This window comes from Cetorhinus maximus, chromosome 9 (assembly GCF_964194155.1).
Source record: "Cetorhinus maximus chromosome 9, sCetMax3.hap1.1, whole genome shotgun sequence".
Classification (NCBI taxonomy): Eukaryota; Metazoa; Chordata; class Chondrichthyes; order Lamniformes; family Cetorhinidae; genus Cetorhinus; species Cetorhinus maximus.
The window spans coordinates 116,137,396-116,157,220 of NC_135887.1; the positions used below are offsets into that span (position 1 = coordinate 116,137,396).

The following is a 19,825-nucleotide window of genomic DNA, read 5'->3' on the forward strand; positions in this document are numbered from 1 at the left end:
AAATATTTGGTGCATTTCATATACACCATCACCCGTTATATTAATATGCTAGTAAATGCCCATGGTGTATTCTCAGACTGGAAATAGATGTCAGTAGGTTTTTAAAAAAACAGTTGGCTCAGCTTAAAACAGGATCCAGGTCTTTCACCCCAAAATAATCCCCTTTACACCAAATATAGGCCCTCAGTTATGTGTCGCATTGAAGCGAAAGCAATTAGATTCTCCCTTTTGCATGTACCCCTATCCTGACATTATTCATACGTCAAAATAAATTGAAAATACACCCCACTGGATGAGTGCAGCTCCAACGACACTAAAGAAGCTCAACACCATCCAGGACAAAGCAGTCCACTTGCTTGGCACCCCAGCCACTACCTTAAACAATCGCTCCCTCAGCCACTGGCACACAGTGCCACCAGTGTGTACCATCTACAAGACGCACTGCAGCAACTCCTTCATCAAGCCTCCTTGGACAGCACCTCTAAACCTGTGTCCTATAGAACAAAGGCAATAGGCATTTGGAAATGCTGCCACCTGCAAGTTCCCCTCCAAGTCACACACCAGACTTGAAGCTACTTCGCCGTTCCTTCACTGTCGCTGGGTCAAAACCCTGGAACTCCTCCCCAACAGCACTGTGGGTGTATCTACACCACACAGATTGCAGTGGTTCAAGAAGGCAGCTCACCGCCATCTTCCCAAAAGCACGTAGGATTGGGCAATAAATACAGTCATGTGAGCAACGCCCACATCCATGAACATAAGATCATGAGAAATAGAATGAATAAAAAAAGTAAACAAACTCGTATTCCCTCAGACTGAACTGGAAAAAATGATTAAGTGAATACCCCTATTTTTTCATTATACTCTAGAGGATTTCACTGTTGCACCACAACCCACCATTACAAATCATAGAATTGGAAAATAGTTGCAGTACAGAAGGAGGCTATTCTGCCTGTCGTCTGTGTTGGTCACCTAATTAAAAGCTGCAAAATGTTGAAGATAAACATGAACCCAGAGTCTGAATTAAACAACAGTAATTGTAATAATCCTCTAATTTCCCCACCATCCACCACCATCATCAAATGGACTCAACATGGGTTACCAGTGTGCTATGAACATAGGAGCAATGGCTGATGGGAATAGGCCCTCTTGCCCATCCAACTCTCCCCACATACTGGGACATTATACAATATATACTGCCCAGCTATGTAATCTGCTAGGAGAGGTGAAAGTACAGATAAAAATCCAGGCCAACTGGTGAAGGAATCGGAGAATATACATGGAAAATCCTGGAAAAAAACTTAAGTTCGGTAGCATCTGTGTAGAAAGAGAAACAGAGATAACATTTCAGGTCTGTGTGTGGCTTTTAATCAGATCTGGGAAAAGTTAGAGCTGTCATGGTGTAGTAACTGTAGCTTGAAGGAATGTAGTGACTGTAGCTTTAAGACTTATTGTACTGTGCAGTATCACATGACAGTGTGAATGAATCAGCCCGAAGCGTGGCGAACCCTAGGGGTGGAGCTCGTGTCCAGTTGTGGATCTTGATGGAAGCATGTATCTGCTGCTGAAGCCCTGTAAATAAAGTTCACTGTTTCCTATGAGAAACCTGTCTGGAAAATCAAGTCCATAATAACTGGTGACGAGGATAAATTAGTTCCAGTGCTGTCCCTTGCCCAGTGAATGTGAGTATCTTGTCTTAAACAGAAGAAAGGGAAAATATACACACCAGGTTTACCACATTTTGGCAGGACTGACCCCTTTGACTCATCCACAGGGGATTGTAGTCAGAATATAGAACGCTTCGGTTTCTTTTTCCAACAGGCGAAATAACGGCGGAGGTAAAAAGGAAAACAATTCTCCTAAGCCTGTGGGAGTAAAATTTATAATTTAATCTGTAGTTTGACAGCCCTGAATGCTGTTGACCTGAAGACCTTCAGCGAATTGGTAGACCTCATAAAGGATCACTTTCAACCCAAACCATCTGTAATCATGCGATGCTCAACTTTAATTTGAGAGTAAGAGCCCCAGGAGAGACCATAGCTTCATACGTAGCGAAGTTGAAACCACTAACTGAACACTCTGATTCAGGGAGACCCTAAACAATATGTTAAAGATCATTTGGTCTGTAGTGTGCACGATGATTCCATTCAACGACGGGTAATTAGCTGAAGTAAATATCAATTTTAAAAGAGCACCGGAAATGGCGGCTTCTGATGGAAAGCAGTGAGCAGGATTCGCAGGCCTTACAGGGTGTACAAAACAGCGCCATTTTCCAGTTGGGGCGGGAACAGACCACCGGGCATGGGACGGGAACCAGGAAGTCAGCCACGAAGCGAGAGACAGTCCCTGTTACCCGACAAGTTTTAAAATATGCAGGAGACAGCTCAGCGGCAAATCTGAAAATGAATTGTTACGGATGTGGAAGTCACCATATCCCTGAAACTTGCCATTTTAAAGGGGTGGAGTGCCATTATTGTCATAAAAGAGGGCACATACTGAAGCAAGGTAAAGCAAGATTGAGACAGACTCCCAGGCAGCAAACTAAACTGAGTGAAGTACATAATGTGGAAGAACCAGAAACCACTAATTCCGATGTTTGTTCTCTATTTAATGTGAAAGTAGGGAAAACAGAACCAATCACTGTTACTCTGCAGGTCAAAATCTTTGGTTATGAAAGTGGATACCGGGGCATCAGCCACTGTAATTGGGGAGCACACATTCAAATATTTAAACAAGGGTGCTCAACAATTGAATATGTTGCAGACTTTAGCCAAATTGAAAATGTATCCTGGTGAGGTCATACAAGTGAAAGGTGTTACCACTGTACCTGTTTATTACAAGCACCAGACAGCATAGCTCCGTGATTGTAGTGGAAGATAAAGTGCCAAGCCTTCTAGATCATAACTGGTTAAAAGAAATCAAACTTAATTGGTCTGAAATTTTCCAGCTGATAGCTAGAGGACCAGCAGAGCTGCTAAAGAAATATGACAAGGTCTTTCGAGAGGAACTGGAGAAAATCAAGGGCCTGCAGGCTAAGATCTATGTTGACTCTGAAGCAACTCTTTTTTTTTTAAAGCCAAGCCTGTGTATTATGCCCTGAGGGAGAAGGTTGACATTGAATTAAACTGTTTAGAGAAGCTGGGTATTATTCAGCCAGTTCAATTTTCGGAATGGGCAGCACTCATAGCCCATGTCTTGAAACCAGAATAGACCATCATTATCTGTGGGGATTACAAGTTAACAGTAAACAAGGCTGCCAAGTTGGACAAGTGCCATATCCCCAGGACCGAGGATCTGTATGCCAAATTAGCAGGAGGGAGAACTTGCACTAAATTAGATATAAGTCACGCGTATCAGCAGATGGAACTGGTTGACACAGCCAGAGAATTTGTAACCATAAACACACACACAGGGTTGTATCAATACACGCACTTGCCTTTCAGTGTTTTTCCAGCGCGATTTTCCGGAGGACGATGGAGAGCTTGCTGCAAGGACTACCTCAAGTCATGGTCTACCTGGATGATGTGCTAATAACTGGGCTAACAGAAGCGGAACACTTGGCCAACTTAGAAGAAGTCTCAAAGTGATTCTGGGAAGCAGGGGCGTGTTTGGAAAAGGAAAAGTGTACCTTTCAGTGAAGTGAAGTTGTTTACTTGGGCTACCAGATGGATGCCCAAGGGTTACGCCTGGTAGAAGAAAAAGTTAAAGCTATAAAGGAGGCGCCCTCACCTACAAATGTCTCAGAGCTCAAGTCATTCTTGGGTACGGTAAATTATTATGGCCGATTCCTACCCAACTTATCGACGGCCCTAGCCCCTCTACACGCATTGTTAAAGAAAAAACAATGTTGGACTTGGAAGTCACGTCAAGAAGAAGCCTTCACGAAAGTCAAACAGCTCTTGCACCTTGTTAGTAAATTACGACCCAATAAAAGAATTGGTGCTAACTTGTGACGCCTCCCCCTATGTCTTGGCAGCGGTACTATGCACAAGATGGATGATGGCCCAGAAAGACCATTAGGCTATGTATCCAGAACCTTCTCCACGGCCGAGAAGTTTTATTCCCAAATCGAGAAAGAAGGATTATCGATTATTTTTGGAGTTAAAAAATTCCACCAGTATGTATATAGCTGACACTTTACTATAGTATCTGATCACAAACGGCTCTTGGGTCTATTTAGTGAAGAAAAAGCTATCCCTCTCCTAGTTTCTGCAAAAATTCTAAGATGGGCTTTGATTTTATCAGCATTTGAATATACTTTTATGCACAGACCAGTGATGTATATAGTCAATGCAAATGCCCTAAGTCATCTTCCTTCGCAGCATTGAACATGCTCCAACACCCCAAAAGATCATATTAGCAATGAATTTCCTGGATTCTCTGCCAGTCTGCGCAAGACAAATAAGAAACCAGACGAACCGTGATCCAGCCTTGTCTAGAGTACGAGACCAAGTTTTGAAAGGATGGTCCCAGGAACCAGGCCCCAAGGAATTGAAGCCATTCTTCACTCAAAGGAATGAATTGATTAGTCAGGATGGTATCCTATTATGGGGTGCATGAGTCATCATCCCTTCACAAGGAAGGGAACCATTCTTAACTGAGTTGCATAACAAGCATCTTGGAATTTCCAAAACGAAAAGGCTTGCAAAGAGCAATATCTGGTGGCCAGGTATAGATAGTGATGTAGAAAATGTGGCTAAACACTGTCTGCAGGGCCAGCAACTACAGAAGTTGCCTGTTGCAGCCCCACTGCACCTGTGGGAATGACCTGGTCAACCCTAGGTGTGACTGCATATAGATTAAGTAGGTCCATTTCTAAGTACCATGTTTCTACTAATAATTGATGCACATTCCAAATGGTTAGATGTGTACGAAGTTAGATCGCCAACATCATGTGTGACTAAAGGAAGGTTACGCCCAAGAATTTCCATACATGAATTTGCAGAAGTCATTGTCTCAGACAATGGTACTGCGTTTACCAGTACTGAACTTCAAAAATTCGTGAGCCTAAATGGTATCAAACACACAAAGACAGCACCATATCATCCGTCATCTAACGGATTGGCCAAGAGAGCAGTACAAACTTAAAGTTCAGATGAAAAAATTATCAAAAGGATCATTTGGAGATTAAACTTTCACGTTTCCTGTTTCACTATAGAATGACCCCCCCCCCCCCCCCCCCCCCCCCCCCCCCCCCACACTACTACAGGTTCAACACCTTCAGAATTACTTATGAAGCACTATCTTCATACGAGATTAAGCCTGGTATTCCCCAATTTAGAGGGGGAGGTAGAGAACAGTCAAGGGGGTCAAAAAGTGACTCATGATTTGGACAGTCGAGAGTGAGAATTTACTATCAGTGAAACAGTAGTTGTATGAAACTTTGGTGGTGGATCGAGTTGGTTACCTGCTGTAATAGTTTCTGTGACCGGACCGTTGTCGTGCCACGTAGGAGTGGAGAGCTGGATCACCTGAAAACACGTGGATCATTTGAAAAGAAGGGTGATACCCCAACAAACCGATGTTCCACCTGTAGCCATTGTGGAACCTGTGGGTCCCTGTTGTGATTGATCAACCAAGGATAGACATACCAGATGTCTCTGGCAGAGTGGATAACACTGAGCTGCCTGTGCCTAAGAAGGTACCTGATGTTGCTGCAGTTCCAGAAAATGAAGATTCTGTAAGAGATTTGAAAGTCGTGATCCACCCGGAACAGGAAACCACCTGAGGGACTGAACTTATAATTTTAGAGCCCTTGTATATATTTATAATGTCACGGATGTAGTTGTTCTTGTAAATACAAATTGTAAAAAAAAAATTAAATGGGGGGAAACCAGACAGGTTTCCCATAAAAAACAGTGAACTTTATTTACAGGGCTTCAGCAGCAGTTACATGCTTCCATCAAGATCCACAACTAGACACAAACCCCACCCCTAAGGTTCTCCGTGCTTCCGGGCTGAATTGTTCACACTGGCACACGATACTACACAGTACAGTAAGTCTCAAAGCTACAGTCACTACACGTAGGCTTTGAGTAAAGAGTTGGTGGGACAAGGTCAAAAGGAAGGTCTGTGGCTGGGTGGAAGACAGGAGAGATTGAATGACAGAAGAGTTAGCCTTCCAGGGCCAAAGGGAATAGAGATTGATCAAGAAAAGAAACGAAGAAGCAAAATGTATGCCTAGAGCAGGTGTGCTGCTGACTGCAAGCAAAAAATAAGAGGAAAGCTGAAATTTGCAAAGAAGAGGAAACAAAATGGGGGGACGGAGTTTACAGTCTGAAATTGTTGAGCACAATGTCAAGTCCAGAAGGCTGTAAAGTGCCTAATTAAAAGATGAGATGCTGTTCCAGAACCTCACTGGAACAGTAAGAATCAGGCAAATTGCTTTCCGAAGGTGATTGAAAATAGTCAGGGGATCACGCTGATTTGGATAATTCCCTACTTTTTTGCAAGGCGATCTCCGCCTCAGCCAGAAACCTAGTTCAAATCCTGCTCAAAGGAATTCGACAAATCTGCATCCAGTGTATGAGCCAGTAGCTTGTTCCACAGATCCACTTCACTCTGGGAAACAGAACCACCTCCTGATGTCCACTGATCTCCTATAATTACCCAACATCAGAACAGACAGATTATCTGGTCATTAACACATTTCTTTTAGTAGGAGCTTGCTGTGTGCAAACTGGCTGCTGCATTTCCTACATTATAACAGCGACTACATTTCAAAAAGCACCTAATTGGCTGTAAAGTGCTTTGGGACGCCCTGAGGTTGTGAAAGGTGCTATATAAATGCAAGTCTTTTTTTTTCTTTGAGTGCCAGTGAGGTATCATATATTGTATAATGTTAATGGAGAAAATAACAGAGTCTATAATATCTCGTAACCAAAACAGTTACCGGGTGGAAAGGACTGTGGGAGATGTCATTGTATGCTCATATTAAAATGTGGTTAAACCTGCCGTTAAAATGACAGAGTAAAATTTGACACCAGTCTGTTAAATATTTATACAATAGTATCATGACATACGAACATTATGAATTTAGGAGCAGGAGTAGGCCATTCGGCCCCTCGAGCCTGCTCTGTCATTTGCTAAGATCATGGCTGATCTGATTGTGGGCTCTACTTTCCTGTCTACCCCAGATTCCCTTTGACTGCCTTGATAGTCAAGAATCTATCTAACTCAGCCTTAAAAATATTCAGTAACCCAGCCTCCACTGCTCTCTGGGGGAAGAGAATTCCGCAGACTAACGACCCTCTGAGAGAAAGAAATTGCTGCTCATCTTGGTCTTAAATGGGAGACCCCTTGAGCTGGATTTTACATGCTCCTGCTGGCTGTACGTTTGGGGGGTGGGGGGGGGGCAGGTGCCCACCCACCATCTTCCCACCCACCCACCCCTGAGCTCGCCTTCATAAAACGGTAGGTGGACCGAAATCAGCAGCCCATCCGCCATGTTTAAATAAATAATTGAGGATCAATTGAGCTCATTAACAAGTCAGTTGACCCTAATAACATGCTGCCATGCCACAATATGGTTGATATGGGCAGTCAGGCGTTAATGGGCAGGCTGTTTGTTTAAAACTTTTTAAAAGGGTGGGAAGGAAGGGGGGGCTACTACCGTTGGGGGGAGTGGGCCTTGGCACATTAGGGGCAGCCCGGACTTCCTCCACAACGAGGGGTAGAAGTCCCACTGGCAGCCGCTTTAACCTGCCCACAGCACATTATGGCTGTGGGTGGGCTCACACTGACCCCACACTGCGGTGGGGGGAGGAGGGTGCAAGCCATCCGTCCCCCGCTCATAATATGCAGTTCCTTTATTTTTAAACGGTTTCCCCTATTTCTGTCTCTCCCAAAAGGGGAAGCATCCCTTTCTGCATTGAATTGACACAATACGAGGTGTACAAGATTATGAGGGGCAGGGACAGGGTGGATAGGGAGCAGCTGTTCCCCTTAGTTGAAGGGTCAGTCACGAGGGGACATAAATTCAAGGTGAGGGGCAGGAGGTTTAAGGGGGATGTGAGGAAAAACTTTTTTACCCAGAGGGTGGTGACGGTCTGGAATGCGCTGCCTGGGAGGGTGGTGGAGGCAGGTTAGCCTCACATCCTTTAAAAAGTACCTGGATGAGCACTTGACACGTCATAACATTCAAGGCTATGGACCAAGTGCTGGTAAATGGGATTAGGCAGGTAGGTCAGGTGTTTCTCATATGTCAGTGCAGACTTGATGGGCCGAAGGGCCTCTTATGCACTGTGATTCTGTGAATATACAGCAATTTGTATCCTGTATACCTGTGGAACTGACACAAAGCACAAAAAAGAGATGTTTATTTTGATAAGTTATGTGATAGGATCATTTTGAGACCCATAATTATTCACTTTATGCTTTGAGAAAAGGGTTAATGAGATCTCTGGACTCCAGCTGAGTACTTGTGATGTTTAATGACTTCCTTACTGCAGTGGTAACTGTAACTGATCCATAGACTGTTCCAGTCACAAACTGTCACCCAGCTGAGAAGCCGTTCTGAACCTGTGGCTTGGCCAGCGCTGACCCATCAGTACCAGTAAAGGGTGGGTCAGTCCTATTTTGCTGGAGACAGCTTTAGAAAGGGATGATCTAATGCAGTAATGGATGAGGTAATGAATTTCACAGGGGCATTGAGAGCTTAGCTGTGTGTGTGTGCGCGCGTGTGTGTGTGCAAGAGTTAAGCTACATTGTTTCTGGCAGTTCCATTTATGACCCTTTGCCTGCTGTGACAGATCAGGAGATGATCTTTACATTGGGGAAGCAAATGAAGGCTGGGATCTGGATCTTAAACTGAAGGTACGTGGTTATGGGCTTGCACTGTGTTGGAGAATCGGACTGATTAACAGTCTTGTCAGCCACATTAGCCCCAAATAAAGTGTGGGGAAAATCCCGGTAAGGCTGGGGACCCAGTGCCCCTGTCGATCTTAATGACGAGTTAATTGTTTCATTAACATGTTGCCAACTCCCACCTGACAACGAGTTGGGGGGGTTGCTGGAGAGACAGGAACTGGAGCAGGAATTCCGATCAGGAGGCAGGATCCAGAAATCCTCAGGGTCAGACCCTGGCAGTTAGTTTGAAGGGAGGGGGAGGTTCAGAGCCATGATCGGGAAAGGGTGGAGTGGGGAGGGCTTGGGGGATGGTTGTGGTTGTGAATGTGCGATTGCATCCACGATTGGGTTTGTTCTGGAGGTGTCTGTCAGCAATCTGAGTGGAGGGGGGAAGGGGTGGGGTGTCGGTGTCTGGTCATAATTGAGGGATGAGCTGGGTGGCAGGAGGCATATTTGTCAGCTCTTGAAACTGGGAGGGGTAGTGGGGGTGCTGTTCAGCCTGTTACAAGCTCGAGGCTTCCTTATGCAGCCTGGGGCACTCCTGCCTCTTCTGACCCACAGAGAAATCTGAAAAATAAATTTTAAACCTACCATTTGGACATGTTCTGATCTGAGATTTAGCTCCAGGCAGGTTTTGTCAGTTTAAAAAAAAAACTCCCTTGTTTCCTCAGTCCCTACCTCCCTCCACTCTTCCCACTCCCCCTTTCCTCCACTCCTCATTCACTCCCTTCTCTTCCCTGACTGATGCCCCAATTTGGATTTGCAGATTGGTCCCTGATGTTGTCAACGAACCCGATCTCCATATTTGAAACAGGGTCCCAGCCTCTTTCTTCTGTGTTGTTTTGCTTGCCTGTGTTAATTATGTATTAATTGTGTTTAATTATATGGAAATGGAGGGCAATAATCCACTTGAGCACATTTAAGAGTTACTTAAATTATAGTGTGGTTGAGTTAGAAGCTGTGTTTGTGTGAAGATGGATGTTATTCTTAAAATATTTTTGGGAATATGGTGATATTTTATAAAGAAGTGCGTGTCTAACTAAGCTGGGGGAAAGTTAGTAAAGACAGCCTGTTTGTAGGAGCAGAAAGATGAAAGGTAAATGTGCTAGATACATTTGTAACGAGAGAATATGTTGAAGTTGAAGGTACAAATAAATAGGTTGATTTGGAAATTTGCATTATAAGATCAATAGGAACTTGACTTTTCTGCTGTTAATTTTCAAAGGGAGTTTAGAAGTGACAAGGGACCTTTACAACTTACAAAGGCTTCATAGGTGAAAGGGAAGGTTATTAAATTTTATTTGACCCATAAGTGGAGGCAATAGGAAGATATGAAAGATTTTTATATTTTGGAAGAAAATTAGTTCAAAGAGGTGCTTAGAACAATGGAGCTTAAGATCAAAGGGAAAAGGATATTTAAGGGAAGATGTTTAGCTGAGTTGCGTTGGTTATGTGGGGGAGATGCCCTGGGACCAGCTCTGTGCGGAGAAAAGCTGTTAATTTGAAGCAGCCAACCAGTTTCAAGCCAGAGAAGTCTTTGTTTTCAGAGAGCAATCTGTTCCTGAACTTTATTTGATTCCACAGCAGAGTGGAAGAGAGTGAGAAGTTGTATGGTATACGTTTTACTAAAATGACAGCTGTTTTGCTTTGGGTAATATTACTGGATTTTTATGGTTAAAATCTATACGGTTGCTGTTGTCAAGTAGTTTACTTGTATGTTCTAACCAAGTGGGGTGTTTTTGGGGGACTGTTTTATAAAACTGTTTTAACTGTGTAATTTTAATCTTGTGTGCTTAAGTTTTTTTCCTCTTTGTTAATAAATATTTTAATTCTAAAATCCTAAAAGTGTTACTGGGGTTCTATGCTTTTGGGATTAGTGGCTTTCCCCTCATTTTCAGAATACAAAAAAAGCATTATGATCAGTAAGACAAATTTCCCTTTGGGATTTGGCTTGCTGAGTGAATAACTTCGGCTGCAGCCATAACACTTGTAACATTTCACTCTGTAAATAAATGTCAGATGGAGTGAAGATTGGCTCCAGTTTCATCCTTCACCAACTGGCTTTTTGGAATATAACGTGTTGTTCACTGGAGCTGCGGTGTCTCAGTTATGGATTGATCTGTCTTTTAGAGTGGCAGGGCAGTTGGTTTTATTATTCATTGTTGGTCACTTTCCCCTCTTGAAATCCTTTCTTATATTTGTTTTGGAATGTGGGTGATGCTTGTGAGGAACTATTTACTGCCCATCCTTAATTGCGCAAGGAAATTGAATCAACCACGTGATCAGGAAGGGCTGGCAGATACCTTCCCTGAAGGACAACAATGATGCAGTTGGCTTCTTACATACATCCTGCCAACTTTCATTAAACTTATTGGTAAGCTTGATACCATCAACAACAAGGCGTTACATTTATATAGCACCTTTAATGTAGTCAAACGTCTCAACGTGCTTCATAGGACTTAACAGGAATAGGCCATTTGGGCCTGCTGCACTTCATAAGAGTAATTAGCAAACAGAATCTGACACTGAGCCGGAATAGGAGATATTAGGATAGGTGGCCAAAGGTTGGTCAAGGAGTAGTTTTAAGAGCACTGTTGAAGGAGTGAGAGTTAGAGATATGGAAAGAGAATATCAGAACTTACAGCTTACAGGGGATGAGGAAATTTTTTTTTATGCAGCAAATTATTATTTGGAATGTGTTGACTGAAAGTGCAGATTCAATAATAACTTTCAAAAGGAAATTGAATAAACACTCAAAGGAAAAATATTACAAGGTTTTGGAGAAAGGCAAGGGAGTGGGATGAATTGGATAGCCCTTTCACAGAGCTGGCCTAGGCATGATAACCTTCTCTAGTGCTGCGAGATTCAATGATCTGACCCTGGGGTAATCCTGCTGTCTGCTTTTCTTTTTTAAATCCCCACATGAATGGCTCATTAAGTAGTCAAAGTCAATTGTTTCTTGACCTGCTGAGAGGCGTGGCTGGAAGAAATCTCCTCGCTCCCTTCCTCGAGCTATCCTTCACCCGCTAGCCGAGGCCTAATTGGCAATGCCTGACCCTCTGAAATTAGCAGTTGCTTCGATTGAGCCAAATAATCACACCCGACAGCTGGAACGCTGCTGTTTTTGTTGTTTTTTTTTTCTTTGCTCCTCTCCTGGAAGCGGGGATTCAGTGGCTCACAGACGCCATCTGCTCCTCGGCATTTCACCAGGATGTCTAGTCCTCAGGCCCACACTGTGTAGGTCGGCAGGCTACGCAGGAAAGCAGCAGCCCATCCAGTTGAGCCTGATCCTGCATGGTAATTTAGTAAGGGCAGTGCAAGAACAGGACTCGGAGCTGACCTTTTATTTTCACTCCTCAACTCTGAGAGCGTCAAGGTCAGTTGTAATGTGTAGACCACTCTTGACCAAGATCAGCTGAATCTTTTCACATGGTGTTGAGGGATTAGACATTTTAATTTGCTAGTACAAATCTGTCTCTCTGTCTGTCTCTCTCTCTCTCCCTCTCCCCCCCCCTCCCCTCTGTCCTGCCTTCATTACACATGGGAATCAGCCACAAATGATTAAAAACAGCTTATGTTTCTTCACTGAAATTATTCCATTGAAGTGGCTGTACTTAAAAAAAAACAAATACACAGAAAATCAGGATTTGCTAAGCAAGCTGGAAGACACTAAGATAATTAGTCTGCGTTATAATTAATTCTATACTGGTTTATAATTAATTCTTCCTACTGGTTTAAAAATATAATGTTTGGAATAAAAATAATATAACTTTTAACTGGCGCTCGAGTGAGTGAAGTTACTTGGACACATCGAAAAGAAACTCAAACACTGAGCTTGAAGGTGGCTTATAACTATAAGAAATTCAGCAACTCACAGCATAAGAATTGTGATTTTCAGCTCAGTAATACTGTTTTTGTTTTGTGTCATGAGCAATGTTCTGCCTCCAAAATCACATTCCCAGTGTGCATGCACACTTCTGGTACTGGCCATGCCAGACGTTATTTTGGTGGGGGTGCTAGTGGGTGTGCAGGGGGGGGCATCCGCCACAAGCATAGAGAGTAAGCAGATCGTGAACTCAATCATTGAGATTTGCTCCACTATTGATGGCTGTGCCATCAGTTGCCAAGGCCCTAAGCTCCCTTAACCTCTCTGCCAACACCTCCTTTAAATTCTTTCTGTTGTGCCTGATGTGTTCATTTGAATGCACTGCCCTGCACGTGTGGTGCCTTAAAGGAGACAACTTGTGAGCAGCCTAGATTATACCTTCCAGCTTGCTGCGTCCATATGCAGCTTACAGGTAACATTACTCTCTACCTCTCTGCCCTCCTTTAGGATGTCCCTTAGAACCTACTGCTTTTGGTCACTTGTTTGACTATCTCTTCCTGTCATTTCAACCATCACAAGATGGACCCTATGTTGTCCAGGCAATAGAAATCATGGAGACAAAAGGTATTGTATTCCGTAAGGCATGGAATGTTCGTGCCAAGAAATAGAGCTCCTCACGATAGTATCAGCACTGTGCGCTCCCAGGTCAGTGTGTAGCACAGCCAGAGTAGAGCTTCATTGAAAACTAAAAATAAAATACAGAAAATGCTAGTGGTGCTCAGCAGGTGATGGAACACTTATGGTGAAAGGTTAATGATGTGAGCATTTCATTGATTTTCAACATTGGGGCTGATATTAACCCACCAATAATAGGCAGAGAGGGTCAGGGTTAAAAAATTAACATCATGAAATGCTCCCATTACCCATTTTATGCCAGCGGGTTGCTTGGCGTGTGTGTGCTTCGTCTAGGAGAGGCAGAACACTCCATTACAATATTTAACTTAAGCTCTCCCTCTGCATTTGGGTCCAATTGAAGGCAGGCTCCTTGTCTAAGCAACTGCATCATCCAGTTCCCTCCGCATGAGGCTTGTAGCCATAAACAAGCTGCACATCTAACCTGGCCATGGAAAGAAGGTGGGCAACCCTCCAGGATTAGACTGGAGTCTTCAGGAATTGAAGATTAATCTCCAAGACATCGCTACAAGCAAAGCCCAGGAGAAAATTCATAGGGCATTTTTAAAAAGAGCTTTAAAAAAAAAAAATGTATTTCAAAACTTTTTTTAATTAGTTATAGACATGTTGAAGGTGGTGGGAGAAAGCTGACAGTCAAGAATCATTCAATTGTTTTCCAATTATCTGGAGGAAGTTGGGGCCCCATGAGGGTGTTTGTGTCAGATGACCAGTGGCAGGAGTATGAGGATGGGGCCTTTTGGAGGCAAGGAGGTCATGTGATGAAGCCTGTAGTGATACGTGCAACCATCATTAGCAACTCTAATTAGAAATGGCCTGGAACGTCAACTAGATGGAGTGTCAAGTGGAGATTTTATAGTGTGTTTAAACAATAGGCGACAGCCAAAGGCAGCGTTGTGAATCCGTTGAGCCTCAACAACTTGCATTTATATAGCACCTTTACCATACTGGAATAGTAACCCCTGAGGCCTTAGACTAATATTCCACAAGTCATGAGTTCAAATCGCACCATGGCAGTTTGAGCATTTGGCCAGGATTTTTGCAACAACGGAAAACCTCTTCATTATTGCGAAAATAGAGGATGAGCCCAAAAGAAATCAGAAGACCAGCCCCTGCACATGGCACCTACCGTTTTCACAGGGGCACGACTGGGCCCGGGCAAGAACGTGCACATTTTGCAGAGGCAGCTGCCCATTTAAATCAGCAGCTACCTTCACTTGCATGTGATTTTAGTGCCATAGGTGTGTGGAATGTGACAAACACAGATTAGACCTGGTAGGAGCAGGTCTGAAATTAGTGGATTTGTTTGGATAGCCAGGGCGCCCTTTTGGAGTGGTGCAGGGACCCCTTTGGAATGTGCTTTAAATTAGTATTAATTGCCCCATAATTGGCAACATCTCAATTCCAACTGTCTGGCTTTAACCCAAGGGAGTAGGAGGGTGGGGCTTCTGGAGTTACAGGGCAATATTTTTTATCCTTAAAGACTCATGCACCCAGGTGCCAGGAAGGACTTTGAGCTTGAGAAGGGCACATAGCGCTTTGAGCAAAGGAAGATACCAGATGGGCATGGCACCCTTGCACAAACGTGCCGTAGAAGCCAGTCAATGCCAACACACCAGGAAGGAGGAGGTGGTGAGGCAGGAGAACCTGGTACTACCCTGTGGGAGGGTACTGACCTCCGAGCTCATACCTCAATATGACGGAGAAGCAGTGTCAGAGGCGACTGAGGTTAAGCCGTGAAGTGGTCACCAACATATATTTCATGGTCCAGTAACAACTAGAACCACACTCTGTCAACCCCCATGCCTTATCAGTGGCTGTGAAGGTGACCGTCACTCTCAATCTTTATGCCTCAGGCTCTTTCCAGGGCTCAGCAGGAGAGCAGTCAGCGGTACACAGCTACATTAAGGAAGTAACTAATGCCCAGTATGCTCGTGTGTGAGAAATTACATTAATTTCCCTGTAGATTCGGCATGAGGCAGAGAGCTAGAGCCTTTGTCCAATTTTCAGGCTTCCCTCAGGTGCAGGGTGTTATTGATTTCACCCAGGTTGCCATAAAGGCCCCAACTTAGCATTCAGGCTCCTTTGTCAACTGAAAGTCCTTTCACGCAACCAGTGTCTAGGTATTCTGTGACCACACAATGTTTTCCTTCAAGTGTGTGCAAGGTTCTCTGGCAGCTGCCATGATGCTTCCATTCTGAAGAGTTCCCAGCTCTTTTAGCCACCTCCGCAGATCCATGGTTGGCTTCTAGGGGACAAGGGCTACCCCTTAAGAATTTGGCTAATGATCCCCTTTAGGACCCCTCAAACTAAGGCAGAGCACAATTACAATAGCCATGTTGTCACAAGGAGGGCAATCAAGCAGGCAATTGGCCTTCTGAAATTGGTCTTCGTGTGCCTCGATTGTTCAGATGGAGCCCTGCAGGATGCCTCAGAAAAGCTGTCCTCCATCTACAAGGCACAAGTCAGGAGTATGATGGAGTATTCTCCGCTTGCCTGGATGAGTGCAGTCCATGTCCAAATGCAGCAAGACCTGGACAATATCCAGTCTTGGGTTGACAAATGGCAAGTCACATTCATGCCACACAAGTGCCAGGCAATGGTCATCTCCAATAAGCCAAAGTCTAACCATTGCCCCTTGACACTCAATGGCATTACCATCGCTGAATCCCCCACTATCAACATCCTGGGGGTTACCATTGACTCAAAACTGAACTGGACCAGCCAAATAAATACTGTGGCTACAAGAGCAGGTCAGAGGCTAGGAATCCTGCGACGAGTAACTCGCCTCCTGACTCCCCAAAGCCTGTTCACCATCCACAAGGCACAAGTCGGGAGTGTGATGGAATACTCTCCCCTGGATGGGTGCAGCTCCAACAACACTCAAGAAGCTTGACACCATCCAGGACAAAGCAGCCCGCTTGATTGGCACCCCTTCCACAAACATTCACTTCCCACCACGGACAAACAGGGGCAGCAGTGTGTACCAGCTACCTGTAGAAACTCACCAAGGCTGCTTAGGCAGCACCTCCCAAACCCACAATCGCTACCATCTAGACAAACAAGGGCAGCAGATACATGGGGCCAGCACCACCTGGAAGTTACCCATCAAGTCACTCACCATCCTGACTTGGAAATATATCGCTGTTCCTTCACTGTCGATGGGCCAAAACCCTAGAACTCCCTCCCTAACAGAACTCGGGGTGTAGCTACACCACAGGGACTGCAGTGGTTCAAGAAGGCAGTTCACCACCACCACCTCAAGGGCAACTAGGGATGGGCAATAAATGCTGGCCCAGCCAGCAATGCCCACATCCCATAAATTATTTTTTTTAAAATAGTGGTCGTAGTGGTGTGTTGCATACTGCACAGCATTGTGCAGCAGAGGGGCCTACAATTCAAAGACAATGATGCCATGGGTAAAGCTCCAACCCCTGAGGAAGAGGAGGATGGGGAAGATGAGGAGGAGGAAGCCTCTGTCCATTCTGATGATTCCCAAACTGAGGAGGATGAGGAGGTCGCCAATAGCAGAGCAGCTGGGAGACATGGTCATGTAGCCAGAACTGACTCTGTGCGGGGAGGGGGATCAACACCAGGATGTCCTTGTGTGAAAGTGATTCACATAGGGTGCACCTATTTCACACTTGCCATCAGCAAGTCTCTGATGAGCAACTTCCAAGTAAAGAACCTTTTACATTGGCACCACAATTACTCAGGGGAATGCCCATTCCCCACAATGGAGAGAAACAACATCAGTGAGTTTGTCTCAATAACATTAAAATGGCTGAAACCTTCACCATCAAAACCAAGTGCCTCAGCATATTACAAACGCACGTGGTAAGAAGTCCTTCATGAAGTTGCCCACTCACATAAACGCCAGTGCTTGTAAATGAGGCACCCAAGCCGCCAACCTGTGCCCACTCAAACCATGCCCATAATGCTGAGTGTACCATTATGTTTTAAGACTTCACATCCAGTACGTGCTGATATGATTGTATATGCAAACATACATGCAGATAAAGCTTTTTGTGCTGCATGATCCCACAACTGTGCAACAATAGCACTTTGAACGAACTTGCACACCATCTATTCTGTTCAGTGGTCTGGCTTCTGCAGTGGGCTCCATATGCTACCCTCCTGGCTTCCATAAACATCGCCTTACCTCACAAAACGCTTCCTGTGCCACCTGGGAATGCAAATGCTGCCAATGTAGTGGGGATTGCAGAAGAGCATATATGGTATCTCGAGCTGTGATGATTAAGCCTAGGCCAAAGTGTGACACTGCCCTGCGGTGCCTTGCCTTGAATACCTTGTACCCAGCACTCATGCTTGAGGTGCATCTGCTGACCTGCATCAATTTGGGATCATGGAGCCTCCCTTAAAATCAAGCATGGATGGACAATGAAAGAAGCAAGGAAGCGAATGTTTTGCCTCTGAGGAGGTGGGGGCAGGCAGCTCACTCCTTTGTCTGGCAATGAGGAGCATGGTGGCCGGCCTTGTCGTGTAGGCAGTGGTTGGGAACCTCTTTCAGACTGTGGCCTCTGCACCTCTGCTTGGGCAGCCAAGGTCACTGGCACATGTGGAGCCGACGAGGGCTCTGACGGAGGGGCCCGTGAGGTGGATGAATTTGAGGGTACAGTGAAGCTCCTGATACCTTCGCCCTCCTCAGTAGCCCGCACAGCCCTGGATTGGCCTTCAGGTGGGGCTGATGGAGCTGGCTACTGGTGCGCAGCAGCCGCCCATTCCAGCAACCACTGTGTCAACAGTGCAACCATCCTGTTAAGGGTACACAGCACCTCATGGAGTCCATGGATGTCCTTATACTCTGAGTGAACTGATCCAGGCTACTGAGGGAGGCCTGCACCTTTTCTGGCCAAGACGCTGCTCTTGCATCCGCTCCAATTGCTGCTGTATGTGTGTCTCTATGAGATTGGCCAATCTCTCATGGTCAGAGCTCACGCGGTTGAGTCCCTGGGACAACGTGGAGCTGATGACAGTGATGGATTTCTCCATTTTCAGTCCTAGAGCTCCCACTGCCTCAGGGAACTCTGCCAGATGCCCAGACATCTGCTGCTGATTGTCCAAATATTGTGCCCCAAAAGGTGACTCCTAAGGCTGCACATTGCTGCCCATTGGAGCATCATCATGAATTTCCTCTCTCCTCCGAGGGGGAGGTCTCTAGTTCTGGCACCTCCCCCTGCACTCTGGTGCAGTGACTTTTGCCCTGTGCCACTGAGTCTACACAAGTGCTATATCCCTCCGAAGTGCTGAGGTGGCGGATTGTGGTCTAATTAGATGTGATGCTGCCTCCTTGGAGATCGTTTTCTCCCTTTGATGCCCGAGGGACGATCTGGACTGGGGAAAGTGAGGTGGGATGAGTGAGAAGAGCTGGGGCCTGTGTGAGGCCGAAAAGGAATTATTTAGGCATAGCCCTTCACATTGTGAAACACGCTTTGATGCACACCATTACGTTTAAGCATGCTCGCACTGCCAGTATGACGCAACCTCATCCTTGCACACCCTCTCATGCCAGCGTCCCTGTGTACTCAGTGAACTGACATCATAACCTCCACCATTACCGCCATGTTCCAAGGTGCATTTGCCAGTACCTTTATCACCTGCTAAGGTTGATTCACCATCACCAACAGGCACCCTGGCAATTTCTGTCGCCTTTTGTCCAACCGAGCAAATTGCTCTCAGCCAGGCTAACCCACCCCAAGTCCGGGTTTCCTTCATCCTTTTCAACTGTAATGGCAACAAGATCTCGTGTTAGATAAAAAATAAGATGCTGTGGATGCTGGAAATCTGAAATAAATACAAAAAAAAATGCTGGAAAAACCCAGCGGGTCTCGCAATATCTGTGGAGAGGGAAACAGTGTTAACGTTGTGAGTCCTTATAACTCTTCAGAGCTAAAGAGAAGTAGAAATGTGATGGATTATATACTGTTTAAGAGGGGGTGGAGCAGGTGGAGCAAGATAGAAGGTCAGGGATAGATGGGAGCTGAAGAGAGATTGACAAAGATGTCATGGGCACAAGACAAAGGGAATGTTAACGGTAGTGGTAAAGACTAAAGATGGTGCTGGCAGTGGCATAAAGGTAAGAGCAGAATGTGTTAATAGCAGAACAAGGGTCAGCTCTCTGAAAGCACAACATGTTAGTGCAGGTAGGAATATTTCTCTTCATTGTGTCTGTGCATCACACTGCTGATTCACATGTATTCTGTGTGCACCTACATGAGCTGCTTACACATACAAGCCTCAATGTTGTAGCAGAGGTATGTGCCTTGTCTCACATCTTAGCTGGAGCATGAAGATGTGATCCTCCCCTTCGACCTCTCTGTGGATGAGCCAGCTGCTTACCTTGCCAGAACGCAGCAGGTTGTTGAACCTTTTCTGGCACTATATCCACGGTCTCTCGTGGTCTCCTGCTGTGCTCACCACAGCCGAAATTTGAATCCAGAC

The 19,825-nt window shown here is 45.1% G+C and overlaps 1 protein-coding gene across 4 annotated transcripts in view; it reads left to right on the forward strand.

Moving 5' to 3' along the window:
* The window catches only part of mapk8ip1b (mitogen-activated protein kinase 8 interacting protein 1b), a 184,428-nt gene that overhangs the window by 92,487 nt on the left and 72,116 nt on the right, over positions 1-19,825 (forward strand). The window contains exon 1 of one of the 4 annotated variants that reach the window (XM_078549411.1): positions 8,694-8,814. The exons of the other annotated variants lie outside the window; for them this stretch is intronic. The gene's annotated coding sequence lies outside the window, so the exon portion shown is untranslated. Of the gene's footprint in view, positions 1-8,693; positions 8,815-19,825 lie in introns of those variants that run through there. 4 annotated transcript variants of the gene reach the window in all.